General features: G+C 42.0%; 1 long non-coding RNA gene across 1 annotated transcript; it reads left to right on the forward strand.

Moving 5' to 3' along the window:
- Positions 1–126: 126 nt before the first annotated feature.
- On the forward strand, positions 127–1,954 carry LOC132589959 (uncharacterized). The gene is made up of 2 exons (XR_009556636.1): positions 127–209; positions 477–1,954. It is a non-coding gene; the product is annotated as an uncharacterized LOC132589959 (long non-coding RNA).
- Positions 1,955–26,771: the final 24,817 nt, after the last annotated feature.

Consider the following 26,771-nt stretch of genomic DNA (forward strand, 5'->3'; position numbering starts at 1 on the left):
GAAAACAGGCCCTTACAACTGTACCCACACCTGAAAAATACAAGGAACAACATGCTGCAGGCAGCTCTCAGGGCTGATCTACACGTTCCGAAGAATTGTGGTATAGCCTCCTTAGGATGTACTGTTTCACGTGTTTGAATACTTTGTCACGTGTGAAAAAATTGCCCTCTCTACCCCTGGAAAACTAACATGTCAGGTTTCTAATGAGAGTCCGTTTGGTGGCGTGGTTAAGTGCATGGACTCTTTTCCGGGAGAACCAGGTTTGATTCCCCACTCCTCCACTTGCAACTGCTGGAATGGCCTTGGGTCAGCCATAGCTCTCTCAGAGTTGTCCTTGAAAGGGCAGCTGCTGTGAGACCTCTCTCAGCCCCACCTACCTCACAGTGTGTCTGTTGTGGGGGAGGAAGGTAAAGGAGATTGTGAGCTGCTCTGAGACTCGGAGTGGAGGGCAGGATATATATCCAATATCATCTAAGCTTGCTGCTATGTGCAAGGAGATTTCATTTGAGAACACTCAATTGAGCAGTTTTTCCTGCCAGTATTCCAAACTAGTGCAGTCTCAGAAGGGCACTACCACATTGTTCTGAACATGTAGCAAACCCCTCTGTCTTCAGAACAGATGTGGGGCAAAGGAAAGAGAAGTCACCTTCAGGAGATGGGCTCTGACTGTTACGTGATGTACACAGAATTTTGTCTGAAATTGTACAGATTGCCTGCAAAGCCGCTGTAAAAGGGGCATCCATCCCCTTTAATCTGTTTAATTAAATACAAACCAAATATACAAGTCTTGACAGATAAAAGCATCCTCACAATAGGGACCCATTACACTGGGAACTGGTAAATTCAAAATAGCAGTTTACAGAGACTTAGAGTTTAATTATTTTTTTTTTTAATTCTCTAAAATAAGATGCTGAAAGGTTCTGCATACCTCAGGGCATGCAGTGAGCAAAGCTTTTCAGTTGGCTATATCCTAACATAGCTCTACTCAAATCTAGCTGCTTGTGTACCTCATTTTGACCCAAAGAGCTATGACTTTTTTTGTCTGTTTGCAACTTCTGTGCCACAACAAGAGATTTATGGTATAGAGATATACATAGAGGACATGATCTAGGCAAAGTTCAGCATGTTTTGAGTCCTATTAATTTCAATGGCAGAGTGAAGCACATGTTTAAATTCTCTTCCATGGGCATTAATGGGGGTGCTCAACTTTGGCTGGGCCATAGCCATATATTCTATATGTCTGGCCTGGTATTCCCATTGCTTAGAACATTGCATTTTGTTTTGTACCATGCAAGATGGGGAGTGAAACTGTGTTTTTGGCATGGTGTCCTTACACCCATTTTGCACTCGCTTTGCACAGATATATGCAAGCGTCCGAGGCAATGGAGAACCGGGACTGTTATAAATATATTTTTCTATATCTTTATGACCTGCCCTGCATCTCTACAAACAAAATATATGGTTTTTAAACTGCAAAAGATAGTGTGTTTTAACGAAACAAAACTCTAATGCATGAATGTAAATAATCTTAAGATCTGCCTTCTTGACTGTGTACCACATGTGCAGATGAAAACTGCTATTGTTCATAGAGAATCTGTAATGGTGGTTAAATGACTGAAGAGGATGGCCTTGATCCAGAGAGTTTCCTTAGGGACGCTTCATGCAATACACCCAGGTGTCCGCTTTCCAGAGAGGGAGCTCAGAAGCTTCACTGTGCTCTTGGAGCTCATTTCATAGCCCCCTGGATCATGGCCAGCTACAATCTCAAAAATTAATGTTGTCATGTTTCTAAGACAAGCCATTAATATATATTTAGCATTTAAGAATATTGCTCAATACATATGTTCTGTACCAAAAAAAAAAGTGTTGCATATACAGATTGTGCAGTACCCTATTTAAAAAAGGCACCATAATTAATTTTTATTTTAAATAAAAATGTACTTATTTAAAAAAATCTCTTTCTTGCTTTATCTGTATAGCTAAGACAATTTGGTTTGTTTGAAATGGGTTTGCAGTCCTGGTTTGGAGATGAGTCAAATTTAGTTTGACAGTTTGGATGTAGCAGTAAAATACAGTTTGTGCCAAGGCAAAGTTAATAATTGAATTCATGCATGTGGCAGGGAGACAGGAGGGAGCACTTGAACACAGGGCTTGTTCATATTCTGCTCATCAATGATACACTTTGAGTGATTCTAAAACAAAAAAATTCTAGAGGTCATTAAAAACTGAATGGGCCTGAATATTAGGTCTACATGCAAGAAGTGCACAAAGCAAGTGTAGCAAGTGGCAGCAGGCCGCGCAAGGCCCTCCTCCGGGCTGCCAGGCACCTTTGCGCGCCCGGTCGGGAAAGCAGCAGCGGCTGCATCGTCCCGTCGCCGCTGCGGCCCTGCTCGGCCTCTCCCTGCCTGCCTGCAAGCGGTGAGTAGCGGGGTGGCGCAGACAGAGTGTGTGACAAGGTGGAGGGTGTGACACACAGAGCGTGTGACAAGGAGGGTGGAGGCAGGCCAGGAGTGTGGCGAGCCGCGAGTCCGGGTCCTAGAAGGACCCAGATTCGCGGCTCGCCACACTCCTGGCCTGCCTCCAGCCCCCCCTTCTCTGATTTTAACCTCAGAGGCGGAGCGGGCGACGCCACTTCACTGCCGCCTCTTCTCCGTAGCTGCTCTTCCAAGATGGGCTCAGGCTGAGCCCATCTCGGAGGAGCAGCTATGGAGAAGAGGCGGCAGCCGCGCAGCAGCGTTGCCCGCTCCGAGAAGGGGGGGCTCGCCACGCTCCTTGGTGCCGTTTCCCCCCTCCCCCCGCTTCCATTTTTTTGAGGGAGCGGGGGAAGGGGCTGGAAATCCTGGGGTCCCCCGCCAGGGCGGGATGGTTGGGAAGCCTATGTAGCATGGTGGTTACAGTGTTGGATTAGAATCTGGTAGACCCAAGTTTGAATCCCCAACCTGCCATGGAAGTTTCCTGACTGACCCTGGATTGGTGACTCTCAGCCCAATCCTACCTTTTAGGGTTGTTTTAGAGATAAAATGGAGGCTGAGTGAACAACATAAGCTACTTTGGTTCCAAGGCATAAATATCTAAATACATAAACCATGCAGAGCCAGGGTAATGTGTTGGCTCAAAGGTTGGGCTATGATCTGGGATACCTGACTTCAAGTTCCCATACACCAGTAGGGTTACGAAGTCCAATTCAAGAAATATCTGGGGACTTTGGGGGCGGAGCCAGGAACAAGGTTGTGACAAGCATAATTGAACTCCAAGGGAGTTCTGGTCATCACATTTAAAGGGTCAGCACACCTTTTTAAATGTCTTTCTGCCATAGGAAATAATGAAGGATAGGGGCACCTTCTTTTGGGGCTCATAGAACTGGACCCCCTGGTCCAATCGTTTTGAAACTTGGAGGGTATTTTGGGGAGAGGCACTAGATACTATACTGAAAATTTGGTGCCTCTACCTAAAAAAATAGCTCCCCCAGAGCCCCTGAAACCTCCAGATCAATTCCCCACTATACCCTATGAGAAAGGATCTCCACATAGGGAATAATGAAGACGTTTCCCTCTCCTCCACACACACACCCCCTTCTCGCAAATCTGATGTAGGGGATTGGCCTCTCTACTCACCAGTCAGCTTCTTCACAGCAACAAAGACACAGACACAGAAAGTTGAAGCCTTTCACCACCTCCGGAGGTGCAGAGGCACATGGTCCTTTGGGGCGGGTCAGGAAGCAGCCTGGGAAAGCTCCAGCGGCTGCTGCAATGGAGCTGGGTGGGAAGGGGAGGGGCAAGGAGAAGCTGCTGCGATCCGAGGTGAGAAGGGAAGGGAGGAGGAGAAGCATCAGGGATTGGTGGGAAGGGGAGAGGAGAAGCTGCTGGGATCTAGGCTGCGTGGGAAGGGTTGCCATTCCCCCCCCCCCCCGCTTTCTGGATTTTTGCTGAGCGGGGGGGGGGGAGGCTCCAAATCGGGGGTCCCTTGCCCAGGCGGGGGATTTGGGAAGCCTATACACCAGGAAGCTCTCAGAATGATCATAGCGGAGTCACACTCTCATAGCCTGATCTTCCCAAAATTGTCAGGAGGATAAAATGGAAGTGGGGGAAGTATGCATACCACACTGAACTGCTTGGAAAGAGGGTGGGGCTAAAAATTAGATATATAAACACTCAGATACATAAACACTCAGAAGGTCACAGAGAGCCAATTTGGTGTAGTGGTTAAGTGCATGGACTCTTATCCGGGAGAACTGGGTTTGATTCCCCACTCCCCCACTTGCACCTGCTGGAATGGCCTTGGGTCAGCCATAACTCTGGCAGAGGTTGTCCTTGAAAGGGCAGCTGCTGTGAGAGTTGTCTCAGCCCCACCCACCTCACAGGGTGTCTGTTGTGGGGGGAGAAGATATAGGAGATTGTAAGCCGCTCTGAGTCTCTGATTCAGACAGAAGGGCGGGGTATAAATCTGCAATTCTTCTGCTGCTGCTGCTCTTATGAAGTATACAGCAAAAAGAAATGCTCTACTTTCAATGGGCTGCCTTTTTGCAATTCAATATTCAATGCATCCATGAGCAGGCCTTTGGATCTTGGTCAAACTCTTCTACTATGATGTTTGCCCCCTCTGATAGCTGAAAAGATAACCCTAAATTATACAAAAGTCTGTTTTGAACAGCGGAAATGTGGCATCATTTCCCCTCATTTCTGTCACTCTTAAGAAGCCACCCTTCAGAAACACTTTCATCATTTAAGATTTTGTTTAATGCCGTCTTGTAAGAAGCAAAAAGGGTTGGAGGGGGGAGCATCAGTATGGAAAGACACGTCTGAGTGACGGAGCCTGTGAGCCAGAGACAGCCTTTTCCATTTTTGACTTACAATTTGAAGGTAATTCAATTAGACATTTCAAGCAATTTAAACATTTGTGCATTGTCCAGCGCCAAAGCATGAACTGTTCAGCAGCAAACAAGACTTGACAGCCTTAGCAAGCCAAGTGAAATCCCAATGTTTAAAACCTTAGGAACAGAGATTTTACTTTATCAGTGCCTCCTGAGGGCAAATATACATGCACACGCATGCGCGCACAAACACACACACACACAATGGACTGCAAGCGTTCCTCTGAACTTTACTTATCAGTGTGCCAGTTCATACCTCCTTTGAAGTCCTTCATTGAAGGGTTTCATGGATCCGGTTTTGAGCAAGATTCAAATCACAGCACACCTGATGCACTGACCGTCCAGCATTCCATCTTGAAGAAAGAGGGCTGCCACCTGACTGAAAAAAATCTCAGCTGACTGTAGTTGACCGAACTGCATGCATTTTCATATCGAAGTATCCAAAGCAAAAGAGAGAGAGAGAGCATGCTTTCTTTGTTTCGAGATGGCGCATACAGCTTGCATCATGTCTTCTTTTGTAAATAAAGGGATTCCTTTTTCAAGAGCGTGCTTGCCACTTGTACCATTTGTAACTATTTGGATCAAATATAATTTTTTTTAAAAAATCCAACTCTAACTAAAAAGGATGATCTGCTTAAATCATAGAATCATAAAATAGAGTTGGAAGGGACCTCCAGGGTCATCTAATCCAACCCCCTGCACAATGCAGGAAACTTACAAATACCTCTCCCTAAATTCACAGGATCTTCATTGCTGTCAGATGGCCATCTAGCCTCTGTTTAAAAACCTACAAGGAAGGAGAGCCCCCCACCTCCTGAGAGAGTCTGTTCCACTGAAGAACGGCTCTAACGGTCAGGAAGTTCTTCCTAATGTTGAGATGGAAATGGGGCACTTTAAGATGCTAACACACTGCAACCAGTAAAAGGCCATGAATGAAATCTACAATTGGCAGAAGACATATGTTGGCATCAGTTAGTCATTAGGGGATGCAGTCAGTTGAACCTTTATCTGAGAAGGTATGTTTTTACCTGCCACTGAAAGGCAACAAGGGAGAGGTGGGTTACTGACTTTTTATCCAGGGAGAGAAGCAGCACAAAAAGCTCTCACCGATTTCCCATTCACCTTATGGTGCTCTCATGTTCCTCTTCTCAGTGGGGCTTCCTTCCGATTTCACACTATTTGCCCCAAGACTGCAATTAGCGTCGGTGTTTTCGTGCAGCAAATAGAAATCTCTAAAAACCAGTTTCTGTTTGCTGCACGAAAATGCTGATGTTACTTGCAGCCCCAGGGCAGAGAGTGTGAAATCGGAAGGAAGCCCCACTGAGAAGAGGAACGTGAGAGCGCTGTAAGGTGAGTGGGAAATCGGTCTCTCTCTTTTCTGGCAACCTTTCCCTTGGAGAAGGAGCACAAAGGAAAGGCTACAGTGGGCAACTGTAGTTCAGACCTCATCCTCAGTTCCTCACATTACCCCCTTGGTTCGGTTCAGACCTCATCCCCAGTTCCCCACATTCCCCCCTTGGAGTCTCTCCTAGCATCAAAATATAAACAGTTGTGCCCTGACCGGGATAGCCTGATCTCATCAGATCTCAGAAATTAAGCAGGGTCAACTCTGGCAAGACTTCCTTGGAATACCAGCAGTTGGGAGGCAGGAGCAGGCTTTATTAAGCCATCTCTTTGAATATTCTCCAGGCCCCCAGTACAGGTCAGTCACCAGAGGTCACCATGACTTCCAGGTGCACAGACACACACACTCACACATAAACATGCACATATTAAAACGTAAACAGTTGTAATTGAGAGCTAGAGTGGTGTAGTGGCTAGAATTGGATGTGGAGACCCAGGTTGAACGAAAACTATAGCAAAAGAATCTATCAGAACTTTTGAATGCGTTATCTAGCTTTTATTTTCTTGCCCCTCAGATTAAAGGGAAATGGTTGTGCCTAAGTTTTTCCTGACATGCCTCTGTTTCTTCACCTTAAACTTTAGAGCAGTCCAGTATTGATAGAGGCAAACTATTACAAAGCTCCTCTTCATCAGGTAGAAACACAAGATCACTTAAATTCAATCTCAACATCCGCCCAAGATACAGCATATATAAAATGTCTTTGGACTATGGACTATATGCCACATTTCCACATAGTCTGTCTACCCTTTTTCTTTCAACCCTGGGCACCTTTCCATACTTGTGCTTAATCCACTCCCATGCACACACACACACAAACAAAACATTTGTGGACTAAAATATGTCTCTCTGTTAAGTGCTGTCAAGTCTCTTCCAAGTTATGGTGACTCTATGAATTAATGTCCTCCAAATCATCCTATCATTAACAGCCATGCTCAGGTCTTGCGAACTGAAGGCCATGGCTTCCTTGATTGAGTCAATCTACCTCGCTGAGTCTTCCTCTTTTCCAAGCGTTGGTGTCTTTTCCAATGACTCTTCGCTTCTCATAATGTGAGTTAAAACAATTTTATTTGGTAACATATGGTAACAAATTATATTTCTTGCATTAATTAATAACTTCTTTTATCTATCCCATATATTACTTTCTACCCACCCCTACCCCCCGGTTACTTGACACCTGCTGGTGTTATTTACTTAAAATACTAATGTTTAAAGGTACCCTTATCTAATAAAAACAAAAATTAATATTCTTTTTTCTAGGACTTAATCATTATCAAAAATTGCCCAATATCCTTTTATTTTCCACTTTTTTTACATATCTTCTGAACTTTTTCATCTTAAAAACTTCTAAATCACAGTCTCTTGAAATTCTTGTTAATTTGCCCATTTGACTCCATGTCATAACTTCTACAATCCAATCCCATTTCTCTGGTATTTTGTCCTGCTTCCACAACTGCGCATATAATGTCCTAGGAGCTGAAAGCAAGTACCAAATTATAGTTCTATCTTCTTTTGGAAATTTTTCCATTTGTAATCCCAACAGAAAAGTCTCTGCAACTTTCTTAAATTCATATCCCAAGATCCTAGAAATTTCTTGTTGAATCATCTGCCAATACTTTTTTGCTCTTTCACAAGTCCACCACATATGGTAGAAAGAACCTTCATGTTTTTTACATTTCCAACTTCTATCTGGCATCTTATTATTCATCTTTGCCAATTTCTTAGGAGTCATATACCATCTATACATCAATTTAAAACAGTTCTCTTTAATATTATGACACGTCGAAAGCTTCATAGAGTTCTTCCACAAATATTCCCAAATTTCCATCGGTATTTCTTTATTTACATTAATTGCCCACTTAATCATCTGAGATTTCACTACTTCATCTTCCATAGACCATTTTAAAAGTAATTTATATAATTTTGAAATTAATTTTTCGTTGTCTCCAAGCAGAACTTTTTCCATTTCTGTTTGCTCTTTTCTTATTCCTTCAGTTTTAATGTCATTCTCCACCAAGCTCTTTATTAGTTGCATTTGAAACCAATCATATTTATTATTCAGCTCTTCAGCAGTTTTCAATTCTATTTTACCACTTTGTATTTTTAATAATTGATTATATGACAACCACTTTTCTTCACCTGTCTCCGCTGTTATTTTTATTACTTTGGCTGGCACTATCCGTAACGGTTTTCTCTCATCTCCATATTTCTTATATTTCATCCATGTATTTAGCAAGCTGTTTCTTATATAATGGTGAGAGAAAAAGCCATCTATCTTTTTTCCCCCCATAATACATATAAGCGTGCCAGCCAAATTTATTTCCATGACCTTCCAACGCTAAGAGTTTTTTGTTTAACAACATTATCCATTCTTTTATCCATACTAAGCAAACTGCTTCATGATATAATTTTAAGTCTGGTAACTGAAATCCGCCTCTCTCTTTGGCATCTGTTAAAATTTTCATTTTAATTCTTGGTTTCTTCCCCGCCCACACAAACTCTGAAATTTTTCTTTGCCATCTATTAAATTGTTTACTGTTTTTCACAATCGGAATAGTTTGAAACAAATACATTATTCTTGGTAGAATATTCATTTTGATTGCTGCTATTCTACCCAACAGTGATAAATTAAGTCTATTCCACTTTAACATATCTTCATCCATTTTACGCCATAGCTTCTCATAATTATTTTTGAACAAATCAATATTCTTCATTGTTATCTCCACACCCAAATATTTTACCTTGGAGGTAACTTCACAGCCCGTTAGTCTCTGCAATTCTTGTTGCTTATTTATTTGCATATTTTTACATAGAAGTTTTGATTTTTCTTTATTAATACAAAGTCCCACCAACTCCCCATATTCTTGTATTTTGACTAATAACAAAGGTGTGACTTGTATAGGTTTTTCATTTATAAACATTATATATCATTTGCAAATGCTCTGTATTTGTAAGTAAATCTTTTTACTTTTAATCCTTCTATTGCTTTATCTTCTTGAATTTGCATCAGTAATATTTCAAGAGTCATTATAAACAACAGTGGGGAAAGTGGACAAACTTGTCTTGTACCTTTACTAATTATCATGTCTTCTGTAAGATCAGCATTTATACATAGCCTTGCACGTTGTTCAGTATATATTGCTTTTATCATTCTTATAAAGCTTTCTCCCAGCTCCATTTTCTCCATTACTGCAAACATAAAATCACAATTTAAATTGTCAAATGCTTTCTCTGCGTCCGCAAAGAATAATGCTACTTCCTTTTCTGGATGTCTTTCATAATATTCTACAATATTTACAACAGTTCTGATATTGTCTCTTATTTGCCTTTTGGGAAGAAACCCCACTTGATCTTCCTTTATAAAATTTATCAAATATTGTTTAAACCGTTCTGCCAAGATTTTTGTATATATTTTATAGTCATTATTTAATAATGAAATTGGTCTATAATTTTTTACGTTCATAACATCTCTATCTTCCTTTGGAATCAACGAAATAACAGCTTCCTTCCACATATTTGGCATTTTCCCTTTTGTTCTCATCATATTCATCAATTTCTGAAGTTTCGGGATTAACTCCTCTTTGAGGGTTTTAAAAAATTTAGCTGTATATCCATCTGGCCCAGGTGCTTTTCCATTTTCCATTGCATTAATTGCTGCTTCAATTTCTATTTTTTTCAATTGGATTGTTCAAAACTTTTTGCATATTTTTTGCTAAGGGCGCTATTTTTATCTTTTGTAAGTACTCATCCATCTTTCCTTTCCTTATTTTAACACCTTTAAATAACTTGGCATAATACTTAAAGAATTCTCTTTTTATTCCTTCTTGATCTACCACCTTTCTTCCATCCACAATTTTATTAATAATTTTACTTTCTCTCTTTTTCTTCAGTTGCCAGGCCAAATATTTTCTGGGTTTGTTGGCTCCCTCGAAAGATTTCTGCTGCAATCTTTTCAGGTTCCATTCCAGTTCTTTATTTAACAAATGTCTCATTTGCATTTGTAATATTGTAATCTCCCTTATAATTATCTTTTTCCTGGCCTTTTTCTCAGTTCCCCTTCTTTTTCTTTATTTCATTTTGAATGTCCAACATCTGTTTTTCTTTTGCCCTCCTATCTTTGTTATTCAATGTAATCAATATTCCTCTCATTACTGCTTTATAAGCATCCCAGTCCGTCTGAAATTCTATATCCTCTTTATTGTTTATTTGGAAGAAAGCTTTAGTTTCATTTTCTAGAGATGTCACTATTTCTTTATTCTGTGGTAAATCTTCATTCAATCTCCATCTTCTCAACTTCTTAGACAATTTTGTAATCCACATTATTGGGTTACGGTCAGTCCCAATTTTAGTAAAATCTCTGTTTTCTTTGTTATAAGGCCTAAGTCTTTAGTGCCCCACAACATGTCAATTCTGGGGAAAGTTTTATGTCTTGCTGAAAAAAAAGTATAATCCCGCACTTCAGGATTAAATTTCCTCCATATATCCTCCACATTTTCTTGTTTGACCAATTTAAAAAAAGACTTTGGCAATTTTCCTTCCTTATTATTTTTTTTACCCACAGACCTATCCAGTGTGTTCTTAATTGTTCCATTAAAGTCTCCCATTATCAAAACTTGGTCATAAGTCAGTTCATCAAATTGTTGTATAATGTCTTTAAAAAAACATCCTTTGCACCATTTGGTGCATACAGTCCCAATAACAACGTTTTTTCTGCATTTAATATTATTTCTACTGCCACAAATCTTCCATCTTTAAACACTAATTTCGGCACCAATTCTTGTTTAATATAGAAAATCACTCCCCTTTTCTTCTGTTCAGCCAATGAATAAAATTTTAGTCCCAGTTGTTTATTCCATAAAAATTTGTAATCCTTTTGTTTGATATGCACTTCTTGTAAACAAACTATATTACAATTTTGCTTTTTAATCCAATGAAACATTGCCTTTCTTTTTTGTGGTGAATTTAGTCCATTTACATTCCAAGATAATAATTTGTAATCCATCATGGATTACAATCCATGATGCATTGAATCCATGATTGAATCCATCATGGATTCTTACTATGCTGCCTCCCACTATCAATGTCTTTTCAAAATTTTTATTCAAGATTTTTCACACCATTTCTTTTGTCATATATCTTATAACCACATCCCTTGGTAGATTATTTTTCTTGGCATATAGTGAGTTCACTCTATACATATAGTCATACATGCTTCTAATTCCTTCAGGATCTTCCTCCAAAAATTCTGCAATTATTCTTATTATATATCCTTTCAAATCAGTCTCTTCATCCTCAGGTACTCCTCTCAGACGTATCTGGGTTTCCATCAATTTGCAGTCATGAATTGCCACCTTTTCTTGCATTTTTAGCAAGGTGGAATCATGTACTTTCACTCTCTCTTCCACCTCTTGCACTTTCTTTGATGTTACCACAGTCTCATTTCTGAGATCTTCTATATCTTTCCTTAGCTCTTCAATGTCTTTTCTAATTTCTTTTTTAGAAGCAGTTATCATGTCTCTCACCCCTTTCATCATCCTGACTTCCATTGCTTCTAATTGCTCTTGCATTTTCTCCATTGAGGCAGTCCTTTCACATGTTAACTTATGCTCTGACATTTAAAAAAACACCAAAAATTTTGACCTCTCCAAATTAAGTTTAAACTATTGGGTTTGATAGAGTAAGGCTTGCCCTATTCAATAAGCCTAATTTCGCCATTCTCAGAGCCTCCTGGGCTCAAATATTAATTTTTGAAGTTTTTATTTCTTCCAAAATGGCGGTCGTGACTTTCTGCTTCCCTTTAAAAAAAATTCCTTCAAAAGGCTTTTAAAATAATTATCAGCGATAATGTCCAATAGTATTTACCTTATAATTGTCACCTCTGTCAGCTTCACCAACTTTTAATGTCCCAAACTCTTTAAAAACTTTGTTTAAATTTTGACCTCCTAGCAATGGCCGCCGATGTTTTTCTATGATATTATAGTCCTAGAGTAGGCTAGCTGCTTCAATAATTTCCCTTTTCCATCCAACACTTCCTGCTTTTCTTGCCACCAAATTCCGTTTTCACTGGTAAAAAGATCTCACGATGTTTGACGTATTTCCTGTGTTGACTGTGAAATCTGCAAATCTGTGACGATGGGGCTGTTTCACCAAAACCGCAAGTAGACAAAACAATAAATTCCTTTCCACTTTTTAGCACTGTCCTTTAAATTTACAAAATTCAAATTTCTCCCCTTCTCCCCTTCTTCTTCCAAGCTTTCTGAATCTCTATTTCCCACCTTCTGATTTTATTTTGTTTAACTTTAAATAGTCCCGGAATGAAGATAGTCATCAGTACCTTTTCCTGCAGTTATCCAGATCCAACACCGATCTTGTATAGCTTTAGATGTTTAGCAGTCTCAAAGAAGGTTAGGATCCTGTCAAGCTTATGTCAAATAAATGACTCTGGAAAATTTCTGCATATGACGAATATGCAACTTGTCTCCGGAGACCCCTCAAAGGAGCCCCCCCCCCCGGGATTCCCTTTTAGCCAAGGTAAATCTCCTCAGAGTTTCCTGTGCATATCTTGGACTGATCGCTGACTGAGAAAAGTAGGCAGTAGGCATTAAATTGCCCTGCACTACTCCGAACAGAAGCCCCAGCCTGCTCCCCTTCTGAGAAGCAATTCAGCTCGGCATTTTCCAACCTCAGAAGTTTGCTTCGCTTCTCATAATGTGATCAAAGTATGATTGCCTCAGTTTAGTTGCTTTTGGTTCTAGGGAAAGCTCAGGCTTGGTTTGCTCTAGAACCCACTAACTTGTCTTTTTGGCAGTCTAATGTCTACATAAAGCTGCCCTCCAACATCACAGTTCAAAGGAATCTACTACTTTCTTCCTGTCCGCTGCTTTCACACCCATAAATAATAATGGGGAATAGTATGGCATGAATTAACTCGATCTTGGTCACCAGCAACACATCCTTACACTTAAGGATCTTTTCTAGCTCCTTCATGGCTGTCCTTCCCCAGTTTTAGTCACCATCTAATTTCTTAAGATTTAAGGTTTATTGGATTTTTATCCCGCCCTCCCCTCTGATGCAGGCTCAGGGCGGCTCACAACCAGTAAAATCATAACAATTGAACAATTAAATAGCTAAGCAAAGCAAATTAAACAGTTAAAAACAGTTAAGAACAATTAAAACAGTCTGGTGCTAATCATAGTTGATGTTTTCTTGCTTTAGATAGCGTTTATTATATGTTAGATGTATCAGTCACACCATATCAGTCCTTCCATGTTAATTAAAGACCTGCTGGAATAGGGTTGTCTTACATGCCTTGTGGAAGTGGGCGAAGTCCTACAAGACCCTATGAACATGAACATATGAAGCTGCCTTATACTGAATCAGACCCTCGGTCCATCAAAGTCAGTATTGTCTACTCAGACTGGCAGCGGCTCTCCAGGGTTTCAAGATGAGGTTTTTCATGCCTATTTGCCTGGACCCTTTTTAGTTGGAGATGCCGGTGATTGAACCTGGGACCTTCTGCTTACCAAGCAGAAGCTCTACCATTGAGCCACTGTCCCTCCCCTAAATTCTTCTGGCAGTTGATTCCACCAATAGGGGATAGCAATTGAGAAGACTCTCTCTCTGGTGGACTTTAATCTGGCCTCCCTCGGCCCAGGGATCGCTATTAGATTTTTTGTCCCAGATCTAAGTACCCTCTGGGGAACGTGTGGGGAGAGATGGTCCCTAAGGTAACCAAGTCCTCGGTCATATATAGGGCTTTAAAGGTAATAACCAGCACCTTGTAAAATACTATTGGCAGCCAGTGTAGATCCCACAGCCCCAGCTGTATGTGCTCCCATTTGGGGAACCCCAATAACGGCCTGGCCGCCGCTTTCTGCACTAGTTGCAGTTTCTGGGTTCGAGACAGGGGCAGCCCCATGTAGAGGGCATTACAATAGTCCAATCTTGAAATGATGGTTGCATGGATCACCATTGCCAAGTCGCCGCGCTCGAGGAAGGGAACCAACTTCCTCACCCGCCTGAGATGGAAAAAGGCGGATTTGGCAGTGGCTGCTATCTGGGCCTCCATTGTCAAGGAAGGCTCCAGCAGCACCCCCAAGCTCCTGACCCTGGACCCCATTGTCAGTGGCGTCCCATCAAAAGCTGGTAAGGGAATTTTCCTGCCCGGACTGCTGCGACCAAGGCAAAGGACCTCTGTCTTCGTCAGATTCAGTTTCAGTCAACTCAGCCTAAGCCATCCCGCCACAGCTTGCAGCACCAGGTCAAAATTTTCTGGGGCACAGCCAGACCGGCCGTCTTAGTTGTTGATGATACAGGCTGTCATTTCTTCAATCTGTATACTAAGAGATGAAAGTTATTCTTTCCTCAGTATAATGCTTCCTTTAGATTCCTGTCTAAGGCTTGATTGGCACAAAAGTGGCATGCTGGGAGCATGCATAATGGAATCCAGTAGTCAACGTATGTCCACAAACTGCAAAACGCCAGCCTTTGTGGTGACATGATGAAAAATTGCTGGATCCATATGATACATGCACAAGAGTCAATCATAGGAAAAGGTAGGTAAAGGTAGTCCCCTGTGCAAGCACCTAGTTGTTACCAACCCATGGCTGATGTCACATCATGACATTTTCTTGGCAGACTTTTTATGGAGTGGTTTGCCACTGCCTTACCAGTTATCTATGCTTTACCCCCAGCAAGCTGGGTACTCATTTTACTGTCCTCAAAAGGATGGAAGTCAACCTTGAACTGGCTATCTGAACCCAACTTCCACTGGGATCGAACTCAGGTTGTGAGTGGAGCTTGGACTGCAGTATTGCAGCTTACCACTCTGCATCATAGGGCCATTCAATCGTATGAACCTGCCTCCAAATAATTGCTTGTAAAACAGCCATCATGTATGTTCCTCTTTTCAAAGGGCCCAGCAGCCCCATCTTAACGGCAACTGCTTAGTACTATGAACCAGTTCATACAATTAGTAGAGTCAAGTAGGGAAGCTTTTCTTGGATGATCTAACCAGACTGAAAATTCACATGGGAAGACTTGTTCCTAGCATGTCCAAGATAACAATTCAGCTTATTGGACTGTGCGGCTTTAGAGCTGCCAACATATCTCCTGTGCACAGAAAACCATTTAGCATCGCTTCCATGACACACTAGCTTTCCATGCACAGGGTGGCTTCTGAATCCAGCTCACTGCCCTGTCTACCATTCAGGGATACAGCTTAAAGTATGATCACTTTTCTGCTGACTGTGAACTGTTCCATAGGCTGCAAGGCTATTCAACAGTCTGACTATGCTCTGAAGATATTTGCCTCAAATATGACAAAGTATGTCATTTGTTTGAGCTGTCTGGCCCCGTGCCACAGAGAAGAATCATCCGGGATGCCGAAAAAAGCCAACTCATCTATTTTGATGGCTGCAGTCTATCAGCATTAGTGGGAAAGGAATGGCCTTTTATCTAATAAAGAAGCCTCACTGATGGAAACAACCTGACATTCTGTGGAATTCTAAAAAGCTGGGAGACATTTAGCATCTCGTAGCAGGTTATGTTTACTGTGACTTATGTCTAAACAAGACTAAGTGACATACTAGGGTCCTTTCTCCCTTAACCGCCAACACATCCTTTCCAAGCATTAGTCTCAAACTGGTCTCCCAAACTAGGAACAAAGTTCTGATGTCAAAATGACATCTTGCCAGCTCCCAACTTTCTTTTTTCCCAAAAGTTCTACCTGAAATCAAAGTCCATTTTTACAGGGTTGGATCTAAAATGGCAGTAGATTCTGGAGGTGCAGCAGCCTCCCATCTTGCCCATCCCTCCCTTCCTTCCCTGCTGCCCCCCTCCCGACTGTCACAGTGCCTAGGAAGCAGATGGGACAACCCTCCTTACCTTCACAATCCCCTAGTCCTCTTTAAGAACAATGTGGCCAGCCACACATGCCAATGTCCCCCATTCTCTTAGTGAGGAAAGCTGCACATGCAGGAAGCAGCTGCAAAGCACTTTGAGGAAGGTGGGTTTGAGAGAGCTCTGAGAAAACTGCTCTTTTGAGAACTGTGACTGCCTCAAGGTCACATCAGCAAGTGCAGGTGGAATCAAACCTGGTTCTATCAGACTAGCATCTGCGCACTTAACCACTACACCAAACTGGCCTTGGTAGTCTAGGTCTCTGTCTTTTCTGAACTGGAGAAACTAGCCAAACAGAATTTGCTGAGGGGAACTGTAATGAGAGCCAACATAGTTGGATTGTTACATTAGACCCTGGAAGACTCCAGGTCAAATCCCTACTCAGGCCTGAAGTTCAGTGTCTGAACTTTGGCCATTCACTCTTTCTCATCTTAAAGGGTTGTTGTAAGAATAAAATGAGGGAGGGGAGAATGATGTACTCCTTGATGGAAGGGTGGGATAAAAATGCATTTGTACGCAAAGTATTCTTGGCCCATCTCTCCCTTCACTGCCACACCCTTTCAAATTTGCTTCAGCCAGCATGGTGTAGTGGTTAAGAGTGGTAGACTCTAATCTGGAAAACTGGGTTTCATTCCCCAACCCTCCATTTGAAGCCAACTGGATGACCTTGGGCCAGTCACAGTTCTCTCAGAACTCTCTCAGCCCCACCTACCCCACAAGGTGCCTGTTGAGGGGAGAGGAAGGGGAAGTGATTGTAAGCTGCTCTGAGTAGTGAAATGGGTAGTGAAATGCAAAGTATGAACCCAACTCTTCTTCTTTCCTCAAAGTTTCTTTGATGGAGGAGATTGTTTATTCATTTAAAATATTTATATCCCACCTTCACCTCAAGAGAGTTTACAACCAATTCAATAAAATAAGCATAAACATAATGCAATTAAAAAAAATCTTTCCAATGCCATCAACATAATCCAAGCACATAAAAAGTCTTCACAAACAACACTGCCATGCATCAGTGAGCAAATGAAATTAAGGTGTGCTCCTTGACTTCTCCTGATAGCCCATTCCAGAAGGCAAGTTCAGGAACTGAAAACATGCAGGATTTGGGAGAAGGACAAATGGACAACGTTGGGAAGAGAGACAGTGACTTGAGGACCATAACTGGTTCATGGGATCATATGGAGAGAACGGATGTTCAAGCATATGGGTCTCAACTTGGAAACAAACAGGTAACCAAGGTAGTTGTTTTGGAACAGTTAGAATATATTCTTATTGGTCAGCCAGGGATAACAGAAAAGTCACTATATTTTGTAACAACTGACACTATCAAACTGTTTTCAAGGGTAGCCTCACGTGAGGCACATTATAGCAGTTCAGTATTGAGGTTACAAGAGCATGAACTGGCATGCTCAGATGAACTCAGGGCTTTTTTTGTAGCAGGAACTCCTTTGCATATTAGGCCACACCCCCTGATGCAGCCAATCCTCCAAGAGCTTACAGGGCTCTTAGTACAGGGCTTATTGTAAGCTCTTGTAGGATTGGCTACATCAGGGGTGTGTGGCCTAATATGCAAAGGAGTTCCTGCCACAAAAAAAGCCCTGGATGGGCTGAGTCTAAAAAGGGGGAGAGTTGATGAGCCAGATATAGCTCATAAAAGGCACTTTCAGCCATAGCAGCCTGTTTCTCAAAACAACTCAATAGGACCCATTTTTAGAAACTTTAACTGATTGTTCGTAACCTCCAGCAGTATCACCTTCCACTACTTGTGCTGCCCAATAGCTACCCTTCAAGGATGCCTCCACATCCATCACCAGTGAAACTGTCTGTTGTCTTCTGCTGATGTGGCCGTTGATCCCAAAAGGGGATGGATACCTCTTTGTCTGGTGTCTCAGCTGTGACCTTTCCACCTTGAGTGACTCTGCTAAGAGTTTAGCCTCATGACAGAGTCTAAATTTTTTCCAGTATTGTTCTCAGCTTTGCTGACACACTCAAACCCCCTCGCCATGTTAAGGTGTGTGCCCAAGAGGGGGACAGCGTAGTACTAAGCTTTTTCTTCATACTGCATAGCACAGTGCAGCACACTCACATACAACTGTATATATATTTAAAAAGAACTTTTTCTAACTGCAGGGAAGGGGAGGAAAAGCAAGGCAACAGAGCAAGGCTGCATTTACCTTCACTGCAGTATGCAACTGCAAAGAAGTTGCCTAGTATCTTTTCCAGCATCTGGGAAATGATTCAAACTTTTTTTTAAAAAATTCACTAAATCTTAAAATTCAGCTGCGTGTTATAGCTTTGCCTATGTTTATTCAAAACTACTTTTTCAATTGTTTGGGTTTTTTATCTGTAAACTGCTACCAAGATTGCACAAATGTGCCCTTGCTCCTTGATCCTTTTACTTGTCCCCAGGGCTATTTTTGTAGGAAAAGCCCGGCAGGAAATCATTTTCATGTTAGGCCACACATCACCATTGTTTTGTACAGGGCTATTTTTTTGTAGGAAAAGCCCAGCAGGAAATTGTTTGCATATTAAGCCACACTCCCGGACACCAAGCTAGCTGGAACAGCATTCCTGTGCGTTCCGGCTAAAAAAAAGCCTTGCTTGTCCCTTCCTCCATCTTTTCCATTTCTACAATGTATTTCTTCAGACACAGCAACCACAACTATATGGCTACACCATACATCTATGCAAGACCATTACAATGCTAGCTGCCTTATCCAGCCCTTCTTGTCTTTCCTCTAAATTGACAGTGATGGACTAAGTTTTGGAATCTAAAAGGCTGCCCTGCCAAGGCTCAGTTCTCTCTAAACTATTATTTCCATTTGTCACCAGGTTTTTTGTCTGACTAAATCAATATACATGAATTGATTGCTCGGGGGAGAAGGCAGAATCCAGTTTCATAAATGTGAAACATAGTCAGACTATGTATTAAATTTGTAGCTTGGTCATGAATGTCAGATTGAAGGATAGGGGGAAATTGATGGCTCTGTGCACTGAGCATGTGGCAAAGGGTCAAATTCTTAGAAGGAAATAGGGCCATACACAGAAAATAGAGATTCCAGAACCTTTACAAAGCAGTTATATTCAAATAACTCTAAAGGATCACTTCTTTCTTTGGAGTCCAATTCTAGCACCTCATCACCTCCACAGTATCGCAGGAAACAGGAGAGGGTATATTTGTAGGTGCATTCACAAATGCGCGTGCCTCATAGTTCTGATAGTTGTCTGTTTGATAAGAGAGAGCAGCAGAAAGATTTACGGACTGGCAGAGGGTTCTGGAATAGGGAAGTGTGATGGACAGGAAATCATTCTGCCCTCTTTTCTCCCTCTTTGGAACTGACCACTCAGAGTCAAACAGGCTGAATTGAATGCTGTAATGAGGAGGGGGGCTTGAGGGGAGTTTAACTGTCAAAAACAAACAAAAAAGGGGGGGATTTCAACCCAAAACAGTTCAGGTAACCAAAAATGTTGGGGGTGGGGGGAGAAACACCAACAACCTTATACATGGAATTATCACTGCCTATTTTTAAAAAGCTAAAATTTTATTTTAAATTTTTTAAAATCAAATTATAAATTTTAAAAACCAAGATACATCAGTCTTTGGTTACATATATAGGTACCTTCCCTTACCATAAAAAATCTTTTAAAAATAAAATTGCACTTGTACACGTGGGGATATCAGACATTTAAAAGCATATTTCCTATGACCAGGCACAATTATAAATAACATAAAACACAAGTAAACCAAACTGGACACTTTTTGGCCTTGAGACCTTCTTCCTCAGTGGTTTAAATCTGTACAACATGCTAGACCAATAGGGTTGCCGGGTCTGACTCAAGAAATATCTGGGGACTTTGGGGGTGAAGCCAGGAACAAGGGCATGACAAGCACAACTGAACTCCAAAGGAAGTTCTGGCTGTCACATTTAAAAGGACCACACACCTTTTAAATGCCTTCCCTCCATTTGGAAATAATGAAGACAGGGGCACCTTCTTTGGGGGCTTATAGAATTAGACCCCCTGGTCCAATCTCTTTGAAACTTGGGAATCTGTTTGAGGAGAGGCACCAGATGCTATGCTGAAAATGTGGTGACTCTATCTCAAAACACAGCCCTCCCAGAGTCACTTTAAATGTGATGGTCAGAAGTCCCTTTGGAGTTCAATCATTCTTGTCACACCCCTGCTCCTGGCGTCACCTCCTGGCTCCACCCCCAAAGACCTCAAATATTTCTTGAGTCAGATCTGGCAATTCTACTTAAGAACATAAGAGAACCCATGTTAGATCAGGCCAATGGCCCATCCAGTCCAACACTCTGTGTCACACAGTGGCTAAAAATAATTTATATATATATATATATATAAACACACACACATATACACACTGTGGCTAATAGCCACTGATGGACCTCTGCTCCATATTTTTATCTAACCCCCTCTTGAAGGTGGCTATGCTTGTGGCCGCCACCACCTCCTGTGGCAGTGAATTCCACATGTTAATCACCCTTTGGGTGAAGAAGTACTTCCTTTTATCCGTTTTAACCTGACTGCTCAGCAATTTCATCGAATGCCTTACTTAATATGGTCACGTGAACCTCAACACTCAAGCATGCACATTAAGTTCTGGATATTACACCAAAAATTTTAACTTTACTCAAAGCATTTTAACTAAGTGGTCCAAATTTTTGGCTCTTATTTTTAAAAATTGGGCAATTGACCCTGTTTTCTAAACAGACAGACAGGTATTTTCTTCCTGGTAGGTGGGCAACCCAATCATCAAAGCAAGTCAAAGTTAATTGTCACAACCTCTGCAGATCAAAACACATCCTACAGCAAACCTTTCCTTATATTTATGAACTGGTAAAACAGTTAACAATGTTTTGTGGAAATAAAAAAAATATATTTAAAAAAAAAAACACCCAGACCACCTTAAGAGGTTTTAATTGGTGCATTGACAATCATCTTTTAACCTTGAGAGAGAGAAAAAAAATACTCTCATCTTACCCACTGCTGTTTTTCCCCCTATCATAATCTCTTCTATCAACATGAGTGCTTTTACAAAGTCTAATTCTTTTCTGCCACAGGACATTCAGCAGCTGTCTTAGCCAATGAATCTAATCAACCTGCTGCAGGGAGCTAAATTATTACAAATGTGAATCTGATTGAAATTAGTAGGTCTTAACTCTTGAGCCCAGTATGAGAAAATGTGGCTCAGCATACTTAAATATCAAGAAATCGTCAACGAGTCAGAGAGAAATAATAGCCTGAGATGCCGGGAGTTTGGCTGACCATGTAAGGAGGATGAATACAACAGTAAACCAATATGATTCAAACCCGATGTTGGGGCTCTATTTCCGAGTATTTGTTCTTTACACATAAAACAGTAACTAAAGTGACAGTCCTCTCCCTTTGCAGAGGATGCTGGAAGCTGATTTCCAAAAGCTTCCCAGGTGCCAGACACATCTGGGTAGGTGTGCATATATCATGTATGGTTTGTGCCCCCATCTCTTCCAGTTGGATGCTTCCAGCAGAAAAGACAACTGCAATACTGAAATGAAGCTCTAACCTGATTCTGCATGACGATTTGTCAAGAGCTGTCAAGAAAGTTGATGTTGGATGGGAGGAAGCCCATGCCAAACCCCCTGGTTTTGTTCAGGATTTCATTCGTCTGAGCACTTGGATGATACAGTGGTCCTATGAAGTCCCAGGTGATGATAACCTGCCACAGGATAACCGTCAAGTCCAGAATCTAATCTCTGTACATTAATTTACTAGAAAATCTAATAAACCAGCAAGCCTATTCTGGCCATTATATCCAGCCACTGCCTCAGTCTCCTGTCCTTGATAATTAGAGGAGAGGGGGAAATTGGGTGAAAAAAATAGGGTGAAAATGGCATCTCTTTACCATAGAAAATGAGGAAAAATCATAGAGCATAAGTTGGAAATGACATCACTTTCCCTTGAACTCACCCTCCCTAGGCACCATCCCCTAAATGTCTCAGCATTTTTTGGCACAGGTCTGGGATCTTTATCTGTGATTCTTCAATATCTGGATAGTGTGTGTGTTTTGTGTAGGTAGGTAGGAAGTGAATACACATACACTTCCCCCTTTATGAGGAGCCATACATCCACTACATCCATGTAGATGTATATATGTTTATTAAAACATTTAAACTCCACCTTTTCCTTGTGGCTCAAAGCAGCTTTCAATTTCAAAATTTAAACCATACAAAACACTATTAAAACTGCACATTCCCACCTAAGAAAATGCCTGCAGTTTAGGCCCCATTAAAAGCTGTTGAATATCAAATGGTCTTGCAGTGCCTCCTAAAAGACTCTAAAGATGGCACCATGTTTATTTCCCTAGGGAGGCCATTCTCTAAGGTGGGAACAAATATAGATATGGAACAGGTTCTAGCAGATGACAGCTGAATCACCTTAAGTGGGAAACTACTGAAACGCGGCAATCACTGGGATCATACCAGCTGTCCCCACTCTCACTCTTCACATATTCCAGGGCCACATTGGCATATATCATATGCATGACCACTCAAAGATGTGTGCCCCCATAAGCATGGTCTGTACCATTCTTTTATCCAGAATACATATTGCTGCATCATCTGTTTTCCTATTACAGCTGTCCAGCATCTGCCAATGCCAGCTTGAGAAATTCCTAGAGATTCCTGGGTTGTGCCTTGGAAAGGCGGAGTTGGGGGTGGAGTTCAGCAACGTTGTGATGCCATAGAGTCCATCCTGTGAGGTTGCTGGGGGAACAGATCTCTGTAGACTAGAAATCAGTTGTAATTCCAGAACTTCAGGCTGGGCTTTGAGGATGGTAATCCTAGGTTTATTCTATTTATATCCTGCCCTCCCCACCAAAGCAGGCTCAAGACAGCTCACAATTCATAATAAAACAACAATAAAAACATGAAGTTAAAACACTGAATTAAAACAATTCATGTGCTGATTCTATACAATTCAATACTATAGTAATTAAATATAAAGTGGCATTCAGTACAATTAAATACTATAGTAATTAAATATAAAGATGGCATTCAGTGGTCTTAAAACATCCATTTAGGTCTAATATCCTCAGCGATAGCTGTCGTTTCAGTCAAAGGCTAGCTGAAATAGCATAGTCTTACAGGCGCTGTGGAACTGGGCGAAGTCCCACAAGGCCCCGACTTTTCCTTGTTGTTGCCCATCAGCACTGGTATTCAGTGAGTTACCACTCCCACCCATTGGAGATAAGGCAGGTAGTGACCAAAAACAAAGCCTCCTCAATGGTGGTACCTTGCCTTTGGTTTTCCCCATTCCACCATGTTTCTGAACAGAAGAACAAAAGAGAAGCCAATGGCCCATCCAGTCCAACACTCTGTCACACAGTGGTCAAAAAACCAGGTGTCATCAGGAGGTTGACCCTGTGAGGTGGGTGGGGCTGAGAGGACTCTCACAGCAGCTGCCCTTTCAAGGACAATCTCTGTGATAGCTATGGCTGACCCAAGGCCATTCCAGCAGCTGCAAGTGGAGGAGTGGGGAATCAAACCCGGTTCTCCCTGATAAAAGTCCACACGCTTAACCACTACACCAAACTGGCTCTCAGTAATAACCAAACTGGCTTTACAGGATTACCGAGATAATGGGAGGGAAGGCAGCATGGTATAGCCCAATCCCATCAGCTAAAGAGTCAATACTTGGATGGGAGGAAAATTCTGCAGAGGAAGGCAATGACAAACTACCTCTGCTTCTCACTTACCTTTAAAGCTTCTTTCTGGTATTACCAGAAGTCAGCTGCAACTTTTTGGCACACAGATATATAACATACTGAGATGGCACTTCGAATCCAAGAAATATATTAATGCTAAGTGTTATCTGTACAGTGGCTACTATATTGTGGCAGATATGGGGCAATATAATACCAACTTGCTGCACAGTCTTTGTCATACCCAAATGAATTCAGTGCAGTGTTGTTCTGTACTCCTTACTCTCCTGAACAGCAGGACTTTCCAGGGGCAGCCTTTTACTAGGTCCATTTCCTTGTGAGTACTGAAGACTCATTGGGTTACTGGTGAAACAGTGGGTCTGCTTTGACCACCACAAAAATTATGCTACAGATCATGAGAGTTGCATTGATTAAAGGTGAGAAGGGGACTGTAGTAGAAGAGGAATTGGGCTAATTTTAGAGGAGGGGGCAGGAAAGCTGGCTGGATCCAACCACAGGGTTCTTGTAAGTATCTATTGAGCATATGGGAGCAATTTGACATCCAGTGCTACTCTGTAAAACAACAACAATTCATCAAAAGAAGTCTTTGGAGACCCTCTATATTCAGCTCCTAATTAAGAAGTGTGTTCAACAAGAATGTCTAGAGAGGAAGTCCTTTTGCTTATTGAAAGCATGCTTTTGTCGTACTTTTTTAAGTGCCAACAGCTGCCCCTTTTTCTTCCTTAGTGCCTGTCCACTTTTATTTCAAAGCTATCCAAGAACAGGGTTCTTTCCCTCCAGCATGTTTGCGAAGAAAATGTGGCATCCTAAGGGTTAAAGAGCATTTCTGTTGGTAGAGGATATAGTGAGGATGTAGGAATGCCAACTTGCAGGTGGGAGCTGGGGATCCCCAGAATCACAGCTCATCTTCAGACTACAGAGATCAGTTCCCCTGGAGAAAATGGCTGCTTGGGGGGTGGGCTCTATGGCATTGCACCCCACTAAGGTCTTATCCTCTCTAGGCTCCATCCCTAATTCTGCTAGGGTTGCCAAGTCCAATTCAAGAAATATCTGGGGACTTTGGGGGTGGAGCCAGGAGACATTGGGGCGGAGCCAGGAGCAAGGGTATGACAAGCATAATTGAACTCCAAGGGAGTTCTGGCCATCACATTTAAAGGGACCGCACACCTTTTAGAATGCCTTCCTTCTATAGAAAATAATGAAGGATAGGGGCACCTTCTTTTGGGGCTCATAGAATTGGACCCCCTGGTCCAATCCTTTTGAAACTTGGGAGGTATTTTGGGGAGAGGCACTAGATGCTATATGGAAAATTTGGCACCTCTACCTCAAAAAACAGCCCCCCCAGAGCCCCTGACACCCGCGGATCAATTCCCCATCATTCCCTATGGGAATCGTTCCTGGAGGTGCATAATGGCTGTGGGGGTGGAGCTTCCCCCGCTGGCCAGCTGGCTGGGGGAGGGGGGAAGCCTGTAAAACCAGGGGATCCCCCGCTGGGACCTGGGGATTGGGAAGCCTAAATTCTGCAGGAGTTGCCCAGCCTGGATATAGCGACCTAGGAGGGCTATTTCTGCTTATTTCCTCCTACAAATGTAAACCCCATTTTACCCATTATATCATTCTTAGGGACCCACTAAGTTGGAGGCCACAAAAAGCTGCAGTGGAACAAGAGAGACTAGCAAATTGCCTTAACCGAACATGACTTTGCTTCGATCCATGCCAATAACTCTTCAAGCATCCTAATTGTTTCCACTGTTGCCAGTTAAGGTTATTTGATCTATGGTTAGGAAGGGGGGAACATCATTGTTAACAAGGCTAACCTCTCAGCAGACAAAACTATCCTTCGTCCCCACCCCCACCACAAGGCTATTTGAAGAATCGGCATGCTGAACGTTATTTCGTTCCCAGCACAAAAGATTGACCTTGATGTACTGTCTTGTACAATATTTTTTAAAATCCATCACCCGCAAATGAAGTTTGAATTGCAAAACCTAATTAGTAAGAAAGACAACAAGCAAGTTCTGTTGGGTGGGGGTGGGTGGAGAGAGAGAGAGATCTTCATGAAGGTGGCCAGAGCTTGCCTGAATAATTTGCAAAGCCATAGTCATGCTTCAAAAATTTAATTCCTCCTAATTTCATTTCAAATGGGACAAAAGGGTGGGAGGAGGGAGGAGGGGGGGGGAAATGAGCAAAGCAATATAGGATTTTGCTTAGATCTTGACAGGAACCATCCATCTCAAATCTGCCAGTAATGGCTGCGCCACTGTGCTTTCCTTCCAAAACATTTAATGGTGCACAGCAACATAAAACAAAACAAGCTGTACTAGAGAGGGGACTGACTCAGCAGTTCCTTCCTGCTGTACTTGGTCTATCAAGAAACAGATAAATTGGAGCTTCCCCGCTGCCCAACCAAGTGGTGATTGTATTAAATAATTTAATGCTGTCTTTTTTCCCTTTTTGGTGCTTCAGACTTGATTACGCTCCCATTCTTACCTATAACAAGCGGCCCTGCAGTTGCTGAAATTGCTGTTGCTCCTTGGAAAGCCAGAGAGAGGCCACTTCACACTATGGTGGGAGGCAGGTGTCCTCCATTTAATCAAAACTGAATGTGGTTGCTCTCTTTGGTGGTCGTAGGGTGAAAACAGAGGGGTGCCAAATAAGGGTTTTAAAGCTCTTTTGGCCTTATCTTTTTTAGATCTCATCTAACTTCCTGGAACTGCTCTCTTCCCTCTGGGAAAAAGGTTTAAAAGGTAAAGGTAGTCCCTTGTGCAAGCACCAGTGGCTTCAGACTCTGGGGTTACGTTTCATCACGACGTTTTCACAGCAGACATTTTACGGGGTGGTTTGCCATTGGTGCATATGTTGATGTCCCCAACAGGATAAAG

Source organism: Heteronotia binoei, chromosome 21 (genome assembly GCF_032191835.1).
Source record: "Heteronotia binoei isolate CCM8104 ecotype False Entrance Well chromosome 21, APGP_CSIRO_Hbin_v1, whole genome shotgun sequence".
NCBI classification, from domain to species: domain Eukaryota; kingdom Metazoa; phylum Chordata; class Lepidosauria; order Squamata; family Gekkonidae; genus Heteronotia; species Heteronotia binoei.